Here is a 20,805-nt window from a genome sequence, read left to right as displayed (position 1 = left end):
TATTAAAAAACAAGGGCACACAATTTATTTCTATTAGTTTATTTCTAATATATAGTGTGAGTTAGTGAAAACTACTATCTGAAAGAATTAATTTTTTATTGACTTTATCAAAAAATGTTCGAAGTGGAATTTTATTGTATTTAAGAAAAAGTCTGGTCAGTTGAATACATTTCGATCTTTTGATGCCTTATATTTTCTGAGGTACTTTAAACAGAAAGATTGAAAGTAAGTTACTCGTTACAAATTTTCGTCTCGGTTTGACGTTTAAAGCCAACTGAGGGTCGCTTTGCCATAAGGTCGTTGAATTCGTCTTTTTAGCGGCTATAACCCAAGTATAAAAAATATATGGAGCGACTCTTAAAAAACTCAAGGCCATCTTGATATCTCGGAATTTTTTAATACTAACAGATGATTCGAGTGGTAGTTTTTATTTACTCACCCTGTATCTTAAAATTCTCAAGCTGTACAGAATTTCTATAATCGGAAATACTTCCAATTTTCAGATACATTCGAATCCCTCGATTCGGAACATATTCCACTGAATCATGCTCCATCTTCTAATCTAACATCCTCCTTCATTTTTCCAGGAGCCTTTTCATTCCGGCACCGGTGCATATATTTCCAAAGAATAGCGGTTTTCCAATGCGTACGTCGACTGATGTGATACGGTGCGCCCGTTCTGCAGCTCGAGATCTCATCAGGAAGATCCTGAGCAGATTCAGAATTAAGGAGAACGAAGGAAACGGAAGAAATTTTAAGCTCGACTGCGTGGAAGCACCGTTCTATTATTTGAGAGCTGCTTAACTTGTGCAAAGTAATTATGACATTTTCACCCGCGAAATTAAAACTTGATCGATTAATCATCCCATCTCCCTGTGGTTACTATCACAATATTTAATTTTAATCTTTAAAGTTCATATTTTTCGTAAAGTTAAAGAATAAATTGTTTATATTTAGCTTATTATTTTTCTCGAATGGCCACTTCCTTTTCGTTCTTTATTCATTTATTTAACTCCTTTTGTTCGTTTCTAAATTCATGCAGATATTAATTTAATAATATTGATCGTTTTGCCCTTCTTTTTCTAATAGATATTCCATAACGATATTTTATGATAATTTAGAAATTCTTCATTGTGAAAATTTTTGAACAGAAAAAACAATCGACCAACAATTCTACACATTTACGTTCAATCATTCATGAAAAATATCAATCACGTGCAGGACACAGAATGTGATAAGAAAATGTTGAAGACTCATAGTAAAACATTTTGCATACAAAAAATGTTACTTCAAAGTTTGGTCTAGTTATGTACTTTTATTTATGATTTATTGCAATTTGTATGTTTCGTCATCTTGTAATATACAGCTGAATCTTAGATGCGTTCGCAGCAATTACATCGTCTTCAGGATTGAAGGAGTATTACTGTTAGCAGCAACAGCATCATCGTGGCGACAATTTACCGCGACGTCGCGCACGACAAATTAATTCCCGCGTTGCTAACCGTCTAACACCTTGTAAACTTCAGGATGATTAACTACCTTAACTGTGCGGGGACAATAGCTAAGACAGATAAGGCTGATTCGCGGCCTACCCTAAAGTCTATCGTGATCGCCACATTTCGACATTTCACTAATTGTAAAGGAACGTAATATTGTTCTCTGTACGTAATGGACATATAAAATTTTTCATCCATTGAATATGTGTAAGAATGTAAAATATCTTAAATCATCTTGCAATCATTTTCATAAGTAAAACTTTAATAGTAAATAGAATTGTAGAAATAGATATAATCAGATGATTTAATATTAGCAGTTTTTAAAGTATTATTACTTTAGTAATATTAATAGTTAAAGCTAGTTGATACAGTACTACTAATTTCGAGTTATCAAGTATAATACCATATTGTAAATAATTGGCATACACGGAAAACACTTTGAGTTTTTATGAAATGTAGCTCATGAAGTTATTTTAGAATAATGGCTGTATTATAAATGAATAAAAACTCGAAATTTTAATTTTCATTCAACACACGTTTTACATAATCCTGAAATAATTATTAATTTCATTCATGATACAAGACAATATATTGCAATTTAATTTGATATGAAACAATGTTTAACTAATAGTATCATTGTATGTCTTTGTGCCAATTTAATTATGTCATGGCTTTCCAATAAGTCTATTGAAGTTGTAGAGATCATTATAACGCATAATTTTAAAAGTAGGTAATAATTACTTAGACAGAAAGTACAAATGATAATCGAAAGTGAAAACTCTGCTGCTCAAAATATTGGACAAATAAAAGTATTAATCATATCATGGTATTAAATAATTACAATTTATAGTTCATAATATTAAGCATTCCGTTAAAAGCAAGAATGGAACTTATAATAAATTCTGATAATGAACTATCATACTCTTATTTAAAATTTCCAACTTCTGACGTCGGGTAACATACAGAACTTACTACTTAATGAACTTCGTTGCGATGAAGAAGCAACTATAATATTTATACTCTTATTAAATTTCACATACCAAACTTTCGACGGTGTCTAATTTTCATTCCACCTAGTTCTAGTATGGAAATAATAGATCCAAAAACTACAGTACTACAACAAACCGTATCAAACATAGTCGATATCAGTTTTACTTCACAAATGTATTGATTAATCACATAATAATGGCAATCTTAAATATGATATCGTAAGTATCAAGTTTAATTTGCATATGAATCACTCATATGGAAGATATAATATAAAATATCTTAAATTGCACGCAAGCATAAATTTCTTTCGTGATTTTAACGTGTTCAATTAATTATGAAAATATATCCTATATACTTCTGTATGAGATGAATATTAATATCTTGCTAAAATATCAAAAATATCGGCAACTCCTATACATACCAAACGGATGTTAATTCAATACTGTATTGTATTAAACTGATAACGCTCTTAATAATAAAATAGCGATTGTCATTAAATAGTTTTAATATCGAATTATTTACGAATGCTGATTCTATAAAAATTTAAGAGATTCCTTTCTAAGAGATTCCTTCCTCTAAGAGATTCCTTTCACCTATCAAATTGTTATAACAGAAATAGTCTATTTTAGATACTTCACATTTTCGTGTATAATGTGTAATTTTTTCACATTTTCATACTTTTATATTTTGCATAAATGCATAAGCATTTCCGCCTACATAATTATTATTACGTATCGATATCAGTCTGATCACTAGTCACAAATTCCGTTTTCAGTCATTTTTCAAATTGATTCAATCATATTTTCACTCAGTTTCTCAACAATAATATTTTTCATATCCGAAAATCAGGAAAGTATCGCGTCTGGTTTCCCGTGAATGAAAAACACTCTCTAATTCACCAATGCTATTGTTTCTTTGTATTCGAATCGAAATTTCTATCGCGTATGCATGAATCCAATACGTGAGCCAATCCAAACTGTGTATCCCGTGTACACAGAACGAATCGCGTCGAAATTGTCAACGCATGCACAATGTAAAAACGGCGAAGCCTGAAATATGATACTTGATATATTTAATTTTTCACAGGCGGTATCGCAGTGGCCACGATCTGACGTTCACATTTTTACGATGTCACTGGCCGTCAGCCAGCGTAAACCCGGTTTCCAACGTCGCGACTTTATCGTTGCCAGCGCCTTGTGCGTGTAACGAGCCTTGTCTCTCGTACGTAGCGCTTAACGTGTCGTAAACTTGGAATGTATCGAGCGTCGAATCGGCGTAAAAAGTAGGAAAAGTTACTATATAGAGCGAATTACGACGGTACTACGCGAAACGTTTGTAAAGAGCTGTTATTAGTTATTGGATAAGAATGGTTTGAAATGCGATCTGTGACTGGTAAATCATATGTTAGTTATAATCGAAGTTGGAATTAGATCGAAAAAAGAAAGAAATTACTTTTTTAGTGGGAAAGACTGTAAATTTTATGTGAAACCCAGCACAAGATATTACGACTTAGATAATCATAATTTTAAGAGGTAGATAATTTATTTTAAGTTCTAAATCTATGAATAGGATAGAGCTGTCTTCAGCATTATTATTATAGAACTATCTAAAATGTCGTCTAGGCGGTGGCTGGAAATAATAAATTTAATAATCTAAGAAGAGATTTTTCTTTGCTATTTATATTCTCTTTAAATCTGCAATACGCTGCGAAATACGCATGTTCCAATATGTTGAATACTCTATACGATGATAAATAATGTAAGTAATGAAATTAATTTCGTTATTTACATCGTTTACTGTTTTAACCTTTTAATTGAATAATTTCTCAATTTTATCGATAGTGCCATATTCATAATATATTCTCTACCCTTTCTACAGTAGAAATTATGTCGCTTTAAATTGAACAGTTTTTACTTCTGTTACGCATTTGTACTTAGTAATATCTGCATTAAAAGAAAAATACGTATCTGTGATTATATCGTATAAAAGTTACATTTAATTGAATCATGAAGTCACAGATCTCATGACACAAATTTTTATAGCATCAGTGAATTTTCATCCTCTTATTATGAGTCTAGTTTCCAACTATTAAAAAACGTTTTGCAAGCTTCTCAATTTATACAACGATATTTCTAAAAAATCTTCTTGTCGGAAGAGTTTACATTCTTTCAAAACTTCTCTTTAATTTCCACACCCTTATGATTTACATACTATTCTAAGTGCAGTTTATAAAATTAAATTACTTAGCCGGGATTGCAATTTACAAGCATAAAGTACGATACCAGTAGAAATACAAAAACAATTTCTTTTCGCCAGTTTGTTAGAATATGCTTTCGTTATAAAGTTTCTATCCAGTTTCCACACTCATACGTCATTCTTCCATTCTTTCATTTTTCACCAACGGCAGCTAACACTCATTAGAGAAACGAAAACAAACGAAATAAAAGGTAGCAGCATCCTACAGTGGGGAGGGGGGAATGGGGATAAAAAAGAGAGAACAAGCAATGGGCAGCAATATCGACAGTACCGTGCAAGTTTTCACGCATCGTGTAAGAGGGAATTTATTTTTGGGCGTCGGGCAAACATTTCATCGGAGAGTAGTGACAAGGGCCGAAGTTATCGATTCGTAATAAATCCCTCCGTTATACCTACACGGGCAGAGCTTTTATCCGTATAATGCCGCACAATGGCCGGGCGAACCAGCCGGTCTCAAAATAATGCGGCCCTCTGCAGATTTCCAGCCGAAAATCCGCGCAACCTCCCTTCTCATAGAGAACTAGTTCGTTCTGATTCGGTAAATCGCTTTAATCTCGTCCAAATCGAGAACCGCTCCTCTATTCGAAACCTTTCGGGGCCAACGGCTGAATCGCGTGCAATATCCGTCGCTCGTTCTTGATAGGCTGACTGATTCGGGACGTTATACTTCCAGTTTGACCGCGTTAAAAAACTGCATTAGAATCGTGATTCCGCAATCATTATACTGTATCACACGCCGATTACAAACAATTCCACCATTCTTTTCCATCAATTCAACGTAATTAAGATGGTACACCATACGTTTATGCAGGATGGCTGGTTACCGGTGGTACAATCGGGTACGTGAAAAAATAAGTCGGAAATATAGAATAAATTCTTTTTACATGACGCTTCCTTTCCGAGAAACTAGGATTTGAAAATTTGTCAAGTATACTTAGACTAGACTAACTAACAATAGCGGTAAATAATTGGCAGAAGGTTAAACTGCATGTAAAAATAAGTCGAAAATGTAGAATAATATTTTTTCATAAGATGCTTTGTTTTCGAGAAAAATAAATTTGAAAATGTATCATGCGTGTGCGCTAGATCAGTTCTTAACTAAATATGTTCAAACTTTATTTCCTTGAAAATTAGGTCTTAAATAGGAAAACTTTTTACATTTCTATCTTATTTTCTGCTGATTATATATTGAAATATTATATGTTAAATTATGAGGATATCTATTAAATCAAAATATCTTTAGTGTACGACGCATCAAAATATATTTGGTATACGACACACGCTACTACTGTACAATACACAGTATTAAAAATTATTCCTCAAATTAAAAGAAACATGAAATGCATCTTAATGTTACTTAATCTTAATCTAACTTGTCAATCAGGTGAATGTAAGAAATATGTTTTCCTTTCGAAATTGCATGCTTTAAGGATTCTGCAATGACAAGGAACATTTTCAAATTGCAGTGCTCGAATATAAGGCCGGTATCGATACCGGATGTATTTTATATCTTCAGAGAAAGGTACACGGCGAAGAGCACCGATTTTGAACGTAAATAATCCAATGCGCGTATTATTTCGTCCAGGCTGTGCCTTGAGTTTGAACATACTGCGTTGAATAACTCACTCTAGTCACAAAATTACTAGGGGTACATTTCTAATAAAATGGGACTATTCTTTTCCCAACATTCACGCTCACCTGCAGCTTTCGAAGATAGAAGAATACATAGTAGATAAGAATACATACTAAATAAATTAAGTTCTATTAATTAATGATACATCAACATAATTGTTGGTATTATTGGTGTAATCTTAATATAATTTTAAACTTTTATAGGAAATATTAGATACGTTTGTTTTTGGGAAATTTCATCACTATATCAGATTATGAACTAAACAATAATCAAAAGTTAAAAATTTATAACATAATATAAGAAATAATTTTATCATGTTAAAATACATGTATAATGCTACGATACAAAATATAATATGTATAGAAAATGCTATATTTCTGAATTAGAATATTATAAATAAACGAAACGTTTAATATTTCCTAAACTAAAAAAATAGATGTTAATTTAAAGGTATTATTTTGTTAAAATACATTAGTTAATCTTATTTTTTAATTTATTTATTATTACTTGTATCATTATTCTATTTATTATTGTTTTCTATTTACTTTAATTTCCTTTATCATTATAACATGCTCTCCTTTGAACTACTTCCTACCACAGTTAAAATTCCTTTCTGTATATCTTATCCTTTTACGTATTTTGTCATGCTAACTTAATAATATGTAAATTCATTCATTCACAAATTCAAGCCTCATTTTATCATTACTTTAATTCTTTGTCAACCCATATTAAGAAATACTTAAAGTTCAGCTCTGTGAAAAGCATAGTTATGAACAGCTTTGCTTTTTAAGACACTATAAGCTTAGCACGAACGTTAATGTACCCTGTTTAACGTCTCCCATTACAGTCTTAATGAACACTTTTCTTCTCCTTATCTTGGTCCGTTCTGTCTCGTTGTCTATCTCATTTTCTCCTGTCTCTTTGCCTCAACCAAGCATTCTTAAACTGGCTAAGATATCGATGCTTTTCGTGTAGTTACAGTACACTCTCCATTAGCATTTTGTTTCCCGGGCAATAGATACCGGAGATTCCATGTTGCCTCTTGTAACGAGATCGCCTCGTTACTGATATAACAAGCAATTTCTTCCACTGTTTAAAGCGAAACCATTTTTTACATTCAACCCAGTTAAAATAAACAAAGTACAAACGTATGTATTAGAGTGGAATCGGGACAAAGTTGAGCAGGGAGCCTTTGTGCTTCATGGCGAACGTCTGTTTGCTTTGTAAATAAATATCATCTTTAGTATATTGTAATTGTAGGATAAAGTAGAATAGAAATTGATATTAACGTAAATGATGTTAGCAATTTTAAGAAGAGGATATTTTAGTGAAAAGATGAAATAATGTGAACAGGTATCAATAATAATTATATTACAAATATTTAAACTTTAAAAATATAATGATACAAAAATATATATGCAGAAGATGTACACAATATGTAAAAATATATAAAATATCCAAAGTAAAATAAAATTACTTGCCATATTATTTATATAGCAGATGAAATAAATTTCTATTTAAAATTACGTTACTTCGATTGTATGTACGAAAATATAAACTATATAAACTTGTAACAATCTTAAACATAAAACATTCGAGTTTGATTATTGTGAAACGAATAGATTAAAGCAGCATAGTTGTAAAAAATTAAGTTCTTCATTATGAAGTCACTTCTCCTATGTAAATGTACTACTCTTCCCCTTCTACCTTAATTAATTTACTTCCTATTACCATAGCAACACATGAGATGTTTCTACGAATTTATACAACGAAGGGACTCGTGAAACTCATCTGTAATTATGAAGTTGTTTAACCGACTTGTGTAATTTCACCTTGCACTATGCACCAGGTACATAATGCAATATTCTGTTGAAGAGTCTGTAAAATTAAATGTATGTAAATTGCAATGATTCATTGCACTGTTTGAGAAAAAGTCGTTAATGCTTCCAATAAACCGTGTATGAACATTTTCTCTTTCATAAAAATGTAGGAGTTAAGAAACAAATAAACTGCGTAATAAAATAGTTAAAAAGTTTTAATATATATCATTGGGATTGAAGTATTTATTATTTTAAGACATTATAACATTTGTACCTTTGCTATGTTCCTTTTTATGAAAGTGATTTATAACAATTTATGAACTTTACATTACCAATGACTATCGAACTGTAATATGAGTTTGAAAATTAATCCTACAAATTATTTTACTTTGTTAGGAAATAGAACTAACTCACTCTTATTCTTATTCATTGAACAATTTTTCCCTTCTACGTGTAGTACACGATTGCTACACTTTAGATTTATATGTAGACTTGAATTGCTCGTCTTGGTTGACGTATATAATAGAAGACTTCAGAATGTCACTTAAGCGAAAAGTTTCGAAGTGATCAGGAAAGAATCGTCGGGAAATCTCAAGGGTATCTGAAGCCGTCGGGCAACTTGTAGGATTCCGTGTCATGGATCCGGACATTCGTTGAAATCTTGGCCCCAGCGATGCGCAGTGAGCCGCGAATTGCCATGATAAATTCATAGGCAATTCTTATGCGGTGGCGAGGAGAAGGAATTTCGCGGTAGTCATTTTTTCCATTTGTCGCGTTAAAATTTCTATAACATTCGGGAATACACGTGGAAACGATAAGTACAACTCGTATCTCTCCGGATGGAAAAGAAATTGATAGCGACCCGTGAGGTCGTCCTACGTAATAACAACAAAATAAAACAAATAATTTGATGGTTGCTTTCATCCAGAAAAGAATAAAATTGGGTGGAATGAAGCACTCGTTATTTTAGCTAAAGCTAGTTAAAACTTGCGTGACGGGTTAATCCAAAAGCTTCGTTAACTGATTCCTCGTTAAATTTTATGAGTCAGTGAAATTACGCTTGTAGATACATATATAATAGTTTTAGACATATTATGAAGATCTGATGCAAACATTGAAAAATGGAATGTATTTACTTCTCAAAATGAATTGAACAATGATCTTCGTCAATTTTTATTCCTTCTGTTTAATAAATTACATTTAATTTCATTATAGAAATAACAATAAATGTAAAATAATCTTTTGTCTTATGAAATATAATACACAGTATTCTCTAGTGTTTATAGAATATCGATATCATAATTAATCAGTCTGTTATATTATAATATAATACTTACGTCCTACTTAAAGAACAACCGGTTAATTGATTATCTCTCAGTTGGTATTGTCAAGACATACGAAACTGTAATATATTACGTAGGTTACTTAATCTTCAAATATTCAATTCTGTTTATCATTCTATATCTTATACGACAAAGATTTAACATTAACATTAATTATTTTTATCATCTTATATTAAATTATTTTAATTATTATTATTATTTTAAATAACCACCAACGAACTAATTCTGAACGGAATTCCTTGTTCATTTCAAACTTTAAAAAAGGTAGTCATGATCTGCAACATAAATTAATCACTCTTACCGAGTCACGACACATTTATCATGTTGCTTGAAGAGGTTCAATCCCGTCGGGCGCTTTAACTGTTACGTTGCAACTACTTTTTGATTTCGACGAACGTCTCTCAGCCTTCGTCGCCTCTAAACAAAGACACGAAAGATGAAATGGAAACGGAGGAACAGGTAGGAAGCATTTTGTGTGTAACGGATGAGAAGCTGACGAGCACGAGCGGTTACTGGAAGCCTGGAGGTTTTCAAGTGGACGGTGTACCTTTCCTCTGGGAACGGTGATACAATCTGAGCTTTGCTGACAGTTTTCTCGCCTGAACCCCCACGAAGTATCTTCGGTGTCTTGCGTCTTCATCGCCCCGTTGCTTTCACCCCCCCCCCCATCCTGGTTAGTGATGGCCTCAAGATGCTTCCAATCGTATACGATGCATGTCCAAACTTTGTAAGTATAATAGATAGTATTACCTATATATACATTACAGGCTAAAAATTCGATATCACAACGATATATGTTTCATAGGATAGAAAATTTCAAAAAATGTCAATTTAAAAGTATACTATACTTTTTAGTATTTTTTAGTCGAAAATTTATTGAAGTAAAGAAAGTTGTTAGTAATATCTGTGGCATGTTATTTCAGACCAATAATATAATTAATAGACACTATACGAAATGAACAAAATTGGCATACAGGAAATTTGGTATAAATATCGCTATATAACTTGGAAAGCGATTTCAAATTTTTCGCTGCCAGTAAATATTTCAAAGAATATTATTTATTTGCTACAATATGAATTTTAATGAAACTGCATGGAGCTGGAATGATTGAAAATATTGGATACGCATTTTCCTTCTTTTTTTTTTTTTAGTATGTGTATATTCAATGTGTGTTTCTTTTATGGGTAATTATTTATATTTCAGGGATGAAATTACTCCCTAAAATTAGAGATGGTATTTTATTTCCTTGAGGAGAATACTGTATAATTCGAGAGAATTATTCCCATAAATGTTATTAATTAGTATAACTTGAAGATGAGTGGAGATTTCAAAAAGGATTAAATTCGGGACTTGGTTAGTTTAATAAAATATTTATACATATTATGTTTGGAGAATTATAAAATAATACAATGTTTTAATCATTATTTTGAAACGATTATAATTGGAATATTATAGACTGATATTAATTATTCCACTCTCACGATAGTTGTATGGCTACATATCGAAAATTATGAAATAGAATATTACTCTCATGAGAAGTTAATCATAAAATTATGGATACGTTTCATTCCATTCGTACACTATCCTCACATGTTCCGAAATATTAAAATATTTGTATGATATTGCATTTACTTGTGAAATTGTACGAATATTTCATTTATGTTTTTTATTTATTTATTTACCGTATGTATATCACCCAATAGATGAAAATATAAATAATCAATGATAAATATTTATAAATGTCAAATAATTTAAGAAATAACAATAAAAATTAAATCAAGTATTCACCGATCTTTTTTAAATTTGAACATTTCAGATCTTTCTTTAAAGACTTTCAAAATTGTCAGAACTTTCAAGGCTTCTACCGCTTTCAAGGTAAGTTATTTTTCAGGTGCGAAACTTTCAAGGCTCTAAAAGTTTATAAGAGAGATAGTTTAACAAATTCTTGTAAAATACTTTAATGTTTAGTAATTTGCAACTCTTGATAGTTTGACTGTAGTTTATTCAATTATTTTGTTAAGATATTATTGTTAACCAATTGATTGTTTAAGATTATCATGACTCTTCACAATTTGTAATAGTTCAGAACTTTCGAAACTTATAAAACTATGAATACTTCTAAAATATTTAAGATCTCTTTACTAATGGCTTTTTTATAATTCCAGTAATCCTTTTCTAATAATCCTACATTAAATCTTGCGATCTAATAATGTCATTTTAATAAATACTTATGTTTAATTCTGTATAGTTAAGGGATAATAAATATATTCCATTTCCCTATGAATCTTTCATAAAAAAAATTCAGATACATGTATTTCTACATCCCTTAAACAATTTGTATCTTCTGTATTCTTCGAAATGTATACATTAGTAAAAACCAAACAAACTTTTTACTCGCCCCTATAATAATTACTGCATTTAACAAACTGACACCTACATCTTCAAAACAATTAATCTGCCTAAATTTCATCAGATTCTCAAAAGCATCAAACCCTCGAACCATTTCATTTCTTGCAATCTTTCGTAAATAGATTAAGACACTGTTACGTTCAGTGAGATTTTCTAAGAACCGAAAGTCTCTGGTACGAACAGCAAGAGTTGCACGAGAAAACGTGCAACAAAGAGATTCGAACGCCCATCACTACAGGGTGGCTATGGTTGGCCGCCGATTCGTTTTCTGTCCTCTTCCACGGCCTTCCAACCGTCTGCGTCCTCCAGTTTTTCTCTTTTTCTTCGGCTACAGCGATTCCACGCGGCGGTACCTCTTGCCGCACGGGAATCCCCCCTGACACGCAGAATGGATGACTCGAGAATTTCATCTCGTAGCCCCTTGCTCGCCTTTCCCTCTTCTTAGCCGGCTTCTCTCGCTCGTTTCTCTTACCTTTCCCGTCTCTTTCTTTCTTGTTTCTTTTTCTTTTGTTTCTGTCTTCTTCCATTTCCTCCCCTCTCCGAGGTCCAAGAAAGTCTCAGACCGTCAAACCGTTTCAAAATCGACGCGTTTCTTCCGAGGTTTTGTTCTCTGTTAATAGGGATCTCGGGCTTCCGGGTAAGCCACGCGTGATAGAATTCGGATCCCAACGTTTCGCCGGGTATTGTCATCAAAGTTAGATGAGAAACTGATATCGAGCTGTTTCATCGTCGATATAAGCTTCTCCATCGACCTTGATGAAGGGAACACTTATCCCTCCGCTGGTTAAACGCTGATGTTCAAACACGGTTATTTCAGATTTATGTAGCTTTAGGCGATTTAAATAATATTCACATTAAGTATCTTAAGACTAGCCACCTTTTACTTTGGTTCTGATTGATCAATTTTTAGAAGATGGAATACGCTGAGGGATTTAATAGATATTTTAAGTTGTTCTAATTATATCGTTATATTACATATAGAGACTTATGTATATTTGGAGGATTATTAACATTGAATGCCTTTAAAATATCAATTTTTATATTTGGTTTGGTTATTTCGCGGATTTTTAGAGCATAAAATATACTTATGAAATAATATTAGAAATGACAATAGTAGATATAATGTGTAATAATGTCGTGAAATATTTGAACCATCTGTAACAATTATCATGATTTAACGTGGTCACGAAATTGAGGATATTCACGAATAATTAAGATCCATTAATATAATTGTCTGTGGGGAACTATTCTTCCAGTTGTCTTTATAAAACACAATACATAAATTTTTGCAGATTAATGTTCACGACAATAAACAATAGCTTAGTAATTACATTCGATGACAATTACTACTTTTAGAATTCCTCTTAGAATGCAAAATATTGTAACATCGTCATAAGCGAAGGCCGCATCAAAATGCAAGGCAGGTGTATGGTACATTTTCATCCTATATCATTTACGACACCCGTGATCAGGATTATTTTCGATATGTCTTTACGTTGACACGGGAATGAGCGTCCTCCGAACCTGGTCATTTTATTCTTCCTGTTTCGAGCCGCTGCGATATCGGAAATGAATGGATTTCATTTCCAGTGACATTGGTCAGCAGATTCATTCTTTTCCCGCATAAATGCCTCCGTGGATCTACTATTCGCGCGAATACGTTTCTTCGTTGATTTATAAATATTTATTAGCTGCCAGTGCTGACAAGAAACATCCTTCGAAACTGCCATCGCGTCCAGGGTAGCGGACAGCAAAAGGTACTTTCCGTAAAAATTCAAGAAAACGCGGACCTGGTAAAAACCACGATTTTACATGTAGTTATACGGATTTACGTGGTCAGACGTCCGTTCTCTTTGGTTACTGGAGCCATAAGACACCGGCTCTCAAATAAGTAGACGAGTACAAATTGGTTACTCGCTAGGATTACTACTAACCAAAGTATAACAAAAATTAAAATGCAAAAATATACGAAAAATTATATAACGCAAGAAGAAGACATTAAATTAATGAGTCGTATTGTTACATTTGCTCGGTTAGTTCGGAAACATTTTAACAAGTAAATATAGCGAGTTTGATTAATTACTTCTTTTTTATGATGGATTTATATTTCTTCAATATGTAAGTGCCTAATATATAAATATAGCGACAGGTGTGTATATATATACACACACACTTGTATATATAATACAGTGTCTCTAAACTATACAATACAATCGTATCAGTTTTCCGGTGTCACATTTGCATATAACCATCAACATTATTACCTGCAACTTTACTTGTGTAATATAATACACCATATAAATAAAATATTCACCGACGAACATTCCAGATTCAATATTCTCCCAATACTTTCTTTTCCTCAAATAGTGCTATTTCCTCTAAAATCTGTCAGAAACTGTATGATATCTCAACATCACCGGTTCATGCAACAACCTTCAAGCAGATAGGTTTTTATTTTTTCGCAGTGGCACGCGATTGAGCGTAAAATGAAGTACATTTAATTCAAGTCCAAGAAGAATAACAAATAGCTGTGCGTCGAATTTCTTGTACGATCATCACGGTTTTACCAAGGTTTTACGTTTCGCGTACTCGAAACTGATGTGACAGTGTAAGATTACGGGGACTCTGGTTTGAAGCATTGCCAATTTCAAACGATACAAATGGCAGCTGCACCGATACGCGAAACGTTCGGAACACACCATCCCGGATTTTGTAAATGTCCCTTGGTATTCCGTTGAATAAGGAGGATATGTCGACGGCCGCGTAGTTTTACAAGACAAGAAGTCTACGCACGTTGAATAAATATGTATGCCGTGGCTGGATGCAACGGAAGATGAAAGGCAGAGAAAGAAGCCGCTTACTCGTTTTCTATCTCCGCTTTTTCTCTTAAAGGCACGTGAATCCTCTGCTCGCGACGTAGAATAAAGCCGTTTACTCGTAACCAAATTGCGGAACAAAACGTGTAACGATTGTACAGATACTTTCTTTTTTAAACAGATTATAGATACATAAGCAATGAGTAAAAATAAAAAGAAAATATTCTGTACTATCCTGCTATGAATAATTTATTTATTATAAAATTATAAGAAAATGTTGAACGTAGAGATTAAGTTCAAAACAGCTCGTATTATTCGCTTAACATGAGAACTATGTGAGTCTCTCGGAAGCAAAATGATCAATTCAACTTTTTGCAAGTTTCTCAATTTCCTTACCTAGATATGCAATTAGCACGGAAACTTTCAATGAACACATATTTTATCCTAAATTTGAAAATATGATTTACCGTATCGTGCACCTGCGATTTTCAATTGTTATCGATAATTATAATAATAACAAGTAAACTAAATGTAATTTATGGTGAAGAATTTTTTTGCAATACTTTATTTTAATTATTTTTGAATTTTTGATATAATAATTGTAAGCAGAGCTTTCGATTCAATGAGAATTGAACATGATAATATTACACTACGCCTCGGATGTGACAATTTGATACAGAAAGTAAAGTAACTTCATCAAATAAATTCTATTTCGTACTTACATGCATATGCGAATTCCGTTGTGATTATGTGTAGACACATAATGCAATGCAAATCACTAACTATCAAGGAGAATGTGCGAGTACTACGAGACGGTAAATTTACACAAATCTCTAGTGCACGAACACTGGCGCACGAGCTTAACCTAAAGCTTATCTAAGCTCCCGCTTACACGCGCAGCCATGTATTGTTTAATCATCGTTGATGTTCCTGGATTTATTGCGCCACGAATTACGCTTTGACAAAATTAGTGAATTATGATTTTCTCATCTCTTTCTCAACCAAGAAAATAAGTATATTTAGCTAATAAGCAAAAAAATAAGTATACAGGTATAATAAAAATATAAAAATCTATTAGAAATTCGTATTTTCTTTAAACTGCATTCACATGCATCAATGTGTAAAAATATTATATGTATAATTTATAGCATTGTATTAATTGAAATTAAAATTAATTTAACATTTAAATTTATACATTGTTTGAAATAGTACCTATCTCTTAAGTTTTGCTATGGTTTCTGGCTTTACTAATTTCAATGATGAAATCCAGTGAATATGAAGATCACAAGCGAACAATATAAGTAATTTCAGGTAACTTAACTTCTGAACGAGTATATAAAGCCTCTCTTACGTATAACCAATAATTTTCACCGACCTAAAAAAAGAAGAAGAAGAAAACTCCATTTCCAAAGAAAAGGTATTCATTATAGCACATATACATCTTGGAACGATAAACTACTTTACGACGGACTCAAAGCGAAATAATGTTATAAAACCGAACTGATCGAAAAGTTAATAAGTAAATCGAACCGTAAGAATCTAAACCTTAAGAAATAGCGAACAAAATTCGAACAAGTGACATAAAAAGAAGAAAGAAAGTACATCATCTAACAAACAAAAATCGGGGTTACTTCTCTAGGAAGATAGATATTCGATCGAGAAGTTACAGGAGAGCCAATAGTTAATTCAAGAAATAATTCGGGACGTCGCGTGTGCAGTCTAATGTTTAATTCAACCGTCGATCTTTACTTTATGAGAACGAACCGGGCTTAGCATCGCATCGGCGCGCGGATGCTCGAAAAACTTTCCGCGAAGTTGAACTGCCTTTTTCCTCGACGCGGTTATCCACGAGGTATTAACACGGATCGTAAAGTCGAACGTGCTTGCCGGCGATATAAACGCGATACGTATCACAGAAGAAGGCTACAGAGAAGAAATGAGGGAGAAAGAGAAGGTGGCAAATGAAGGAAGGAAAGAAGTAAAGAAAAGAAAAGAAAAAAGAAGGAAGAGACGGTGGTGACCGAGAAGGACGAAGAAAGTCGGGATTGGCACGAACGAAGGAATCACAATGCGGGTGCATCCGTTCGAAGACTTAATAAACCGATTTAATTAAAGCAGCGGCAATTCACGAGCAGCAGAGGCGAGCAATTAGTGACAGGAACAGAGGAAGAGGCGAGACTGCTTTGGTGAGTCCTTCCGTAAATACCCGCAATATTGATTCCCAATTCCTTAGTCTGATGTCCATAATCTCCTACTATTACACGCGCAGACGACGCGTAATACGTTTGCCGATCACGAGGATCCTCTTGGCTGAGGATTAAGTGGGATGTAAGTATAGTTTCGTGTTGTTGGGTATTTTGGTGAGAAAAATTTTGTTGGGTATTGGTAGAACTGACACATGATGGTGCTTATTTCGGATTTATATTATTGTGGTTATTTTAGTGAGGCAGGTATTAGATGTTAAGAGATATTGGCAGAGAGCGGCGATATACTAATACGATTTCTATTGTTAGACATTTTCATGAGAAAGATGATTTTAGATATTTCTAGATATTGATAGATATTACCAATGTAACCTAACGAATGTGTACACGAATAATTTTATATTGTTAAATATTTTGATGAAAAAGATATTATAATCAACTAGAATTAAATATAAAGAATGTGAAATGTAAAAAATCGTAGGACGTTTAGTATTACGTAAATTGTAGGTTTATTTGTTTATTAGAAGCTCATACTTGAAATTTTAATCTTCATATTTAATATCATAGTATTTAATGATTTTAACCCATCATCTACTACTAACTACAGTATTTCTATCCTTGTGTACAAATAATGTTACCTAAGCAATTAATCGATGAAGCAGAATGATAAACAGACACAAAATTAGTTTGATGCAAACAAGAAGTTATGATTAATTCTGGTAAGTGATTTGGTGGGAAGATGATTTTCCGACGATGGTCAAATATAATTATGTTACATGTTGCTTTTAAGAAAATTGGTCAATATCTAACACAGAGTAAATTTTTGTAGATTTAATATGTTATATTAAATTTAATATATCAAATTTATATCATATTCTATATGATTTGGACCCATCATCTGTTAAGTACGTTATTCCTAGTTTAGTGAGCAAATAACTTTACCTAAGCAATTGATTGATGAAGTAGAATAATAAACAGACACAAAATTAGTTTGATGCAAACAAGAAATTATGATTAATCCAGGTAAGTGATTTGACTGGAAGATGACTATCCGATGACGATCCAATATAATTCTATTACACGTTCGTTTTGAAAAAGTTGGTCATTATCTAGTGTAAAGTAAATTGTTTATATCTTAAAAGGTTTATATAAAATAATTGTCCATTTTTTATCAACTTTTCTCTATTTAATTCTATAATTTCTATGAATTAGTCGTTTATTAATTGATTATACTTATATGAAAATAAGTTTATGGAAATACATTTATTTATCGAAACTCGATGAAAACTTTGGTAAACGGTTTCTTGTCTATTCAAATAAATTAAACCATTGTCGAAGTATAGTTTATTAATACCTTTAGTATGCCAAACGTTGCGTCAGAAAAGTTATAAACTTTATATTTTTCCATTTCCAAGCTTAATAACTTCGTTCAATCGGGAATTGTAGTAACACAGATATTTGAAAAAAGTGGAAAATTGATGCTCTTCAGCATGATAGTTCGATGAAAAAATATCGGAGAGAATGTAAAATAATCATTTAGCTTATGCAGTACAACATTTTAGTATTACTTTATGGTAGAAATTTCATACAAAATGATATTTTTCAATTAGAAAACCAATGTGTGAACCCTAGAAACCAATTCATAGGAACGGTCGAAATTAATCTGGAATTTACGTATATGAAACAGTTTCTGAATTGAAACCTCGATGTAACGTTTCTATTTTCGATATTTTTGTAACTTTTGTGAAAAGTTCATGTAGAATGATCGCATAATTTAGTGAAATATCAAAAAAATATTTGCCAACTATTAGATTCTCTGATATCATAACTCTTCTCTACAAATGAATTTTGAAATTAATAAAAAACAGAAAAATATTGTATTGATGCTGTCTAGCTGATAAGAATTATCTCTTTAAAATGTTTTGTACATTAATATTCAATAATAATTTAGCAATTCATATTTATTCAGAAATATTTATAACAAGCAATTTATCAATATGTTTCAATGAAATTATTAGTTTCGCGTATTTCATTCTTTTATTTATTTGATAAATTAATAATGAAACTCGTGAATATATTAACAGATAGTCACAAATAATAATGATACAATTTAATTTTCCCGTCTGTGATATAAAGCATTATAATAAATATTCTTTCATCAACCAAAGTGTATTATCTTCAAATAACTTAAATTACTTCAATTTACATGTTAACTCGTTAAAATAGTCTATCCTACTTCATAGAAACCGTGTATATCGTATAGCTCAATTTGAAAACCTCCAAAAATACCGATACTTTACGATTGTATTATAAATCTTACACACATCAAGTTTGAACGTACAGTCAAATAAATTCATGCCCAACCTACGACCTGCGAAATTGAATTTTAAAACTCACAGACTCGATACGTCCATGTCATAAATTTGGACGAGCGGAAAATCTATATGTTTTGACTTTTCAACGAACCACCACTGTTCTGGATAGACAAGTCAACGGATTTGCCATTTTGTATAATATGATTAGACTCGAAACATGCTCTAATCGATTCAAGCAAAAACTGATAATACCCAGCTAGATAAACGGCCCGCAAATGCATGCCATATTGATTCTTAATCCTTTGATTCGATAAAGCTAATCCCGCGTATTACGTGGATGACCAGCCCGCTGAATCTACATTTTCCTAATCATATCGTGCGTTTCGCGCTAATAACCGTGCGAAGTGGGACTAAAATTTCATTTCCCAACGTCCATCATTGCCTATGAACGAAAACCGATTGATTCTTCGGGTTTGGATGAAATGGAATTCCAGTTTCGAAGCACGAAATATTTGGAATAAAGTTACGAACAAAGAGTCATCTCGCCTGGAATAGAAATGAAGTGTTGTAACACACTTTTTATGGGAAATTTATAGTTCTAATGGCCGTACGCAAAATTTATTATAGCGTATTATAAATGTTAATATAAAAAATAGCTAGTTTTTTTGCAGTTTTATTCTATACATTTGCATGCATGTATCGTATATATTCGATACGAACAATTCATTTGCAGCTAATATTCCATCCTATAATTTAAAATAATATCTCCGCTTTTAAAAAGTGAAATATACATATCGGATCAAAAACTGTATGGTTTTATAAAAAAGCATCGTCTAATGAAAACATTTTTATTTAAAACGGAAAGGTTACGCAAATGTTGAAGTCATCTTAGTTTTTTTAAGCGAAGTAGAAATATTTTCATTTGCTTGTTATGAATAACTACTGTATATAATTTTCATTGGAAACGGTTTCCCTTTTTTTAAATTCTTTATAGAAACATTGGTTGTACTCGTAAGTCCATATATATATCTTCGAATTTTCTGTATGATATAAATAAATATGTAATAAAACGATAATTATCCTTTTACGGACGGCTCGTTTACGTTCATAAAGTGCCTACGGCGAGTCAATCAAAACATCCAGAAATTATGTGTTGATTTAAGCGTAATCTAGCGAACTTCGAAGACAGTGGAACGACAGAGAAGGGCAGGTCAGAGCAATTTATTATAGCGTAATGTGACAATTTTCCACAATAGATGATTCCCTAATGATAACGCTTTGCCAGACTTCTCGTGGAAAATAGATTTTAAGTCTTCCTCAAGTCGCATTTCGCTGCATCGCATCAATAAGGATATGATAATGACAGAATATGTTACAATGATGAAATTTATATAGCGATGCTCTAACAATTAGGAAACAAAAATTACAGCTTACAGAATTATATTTCAACTAATTATCGAATGCCCAAGCAGTGAAATACTTTTACATATATTTAACTATATTTCTCAACAACTAATTACAT

This window comes from Bombus bifarius, unplaced genomic scaffold (genome assembly GCF_011952205.1).
Source record: "Bombus bifarius isolate JDL3187 unplaced genomic scaffold, Bbif_JDL3187 scf7180000007984, whole genome shotgun sequence".
In the NCBI taxonomy this organism is placed as follows: Eukaryota; Metazoa; Arthropoda; class Insecta; order Hymenoptera; family Apidae; genus Bombus; species Bombus bifarius.
This window is presented reverse-complemented; position numbering follows the sequence as displayed.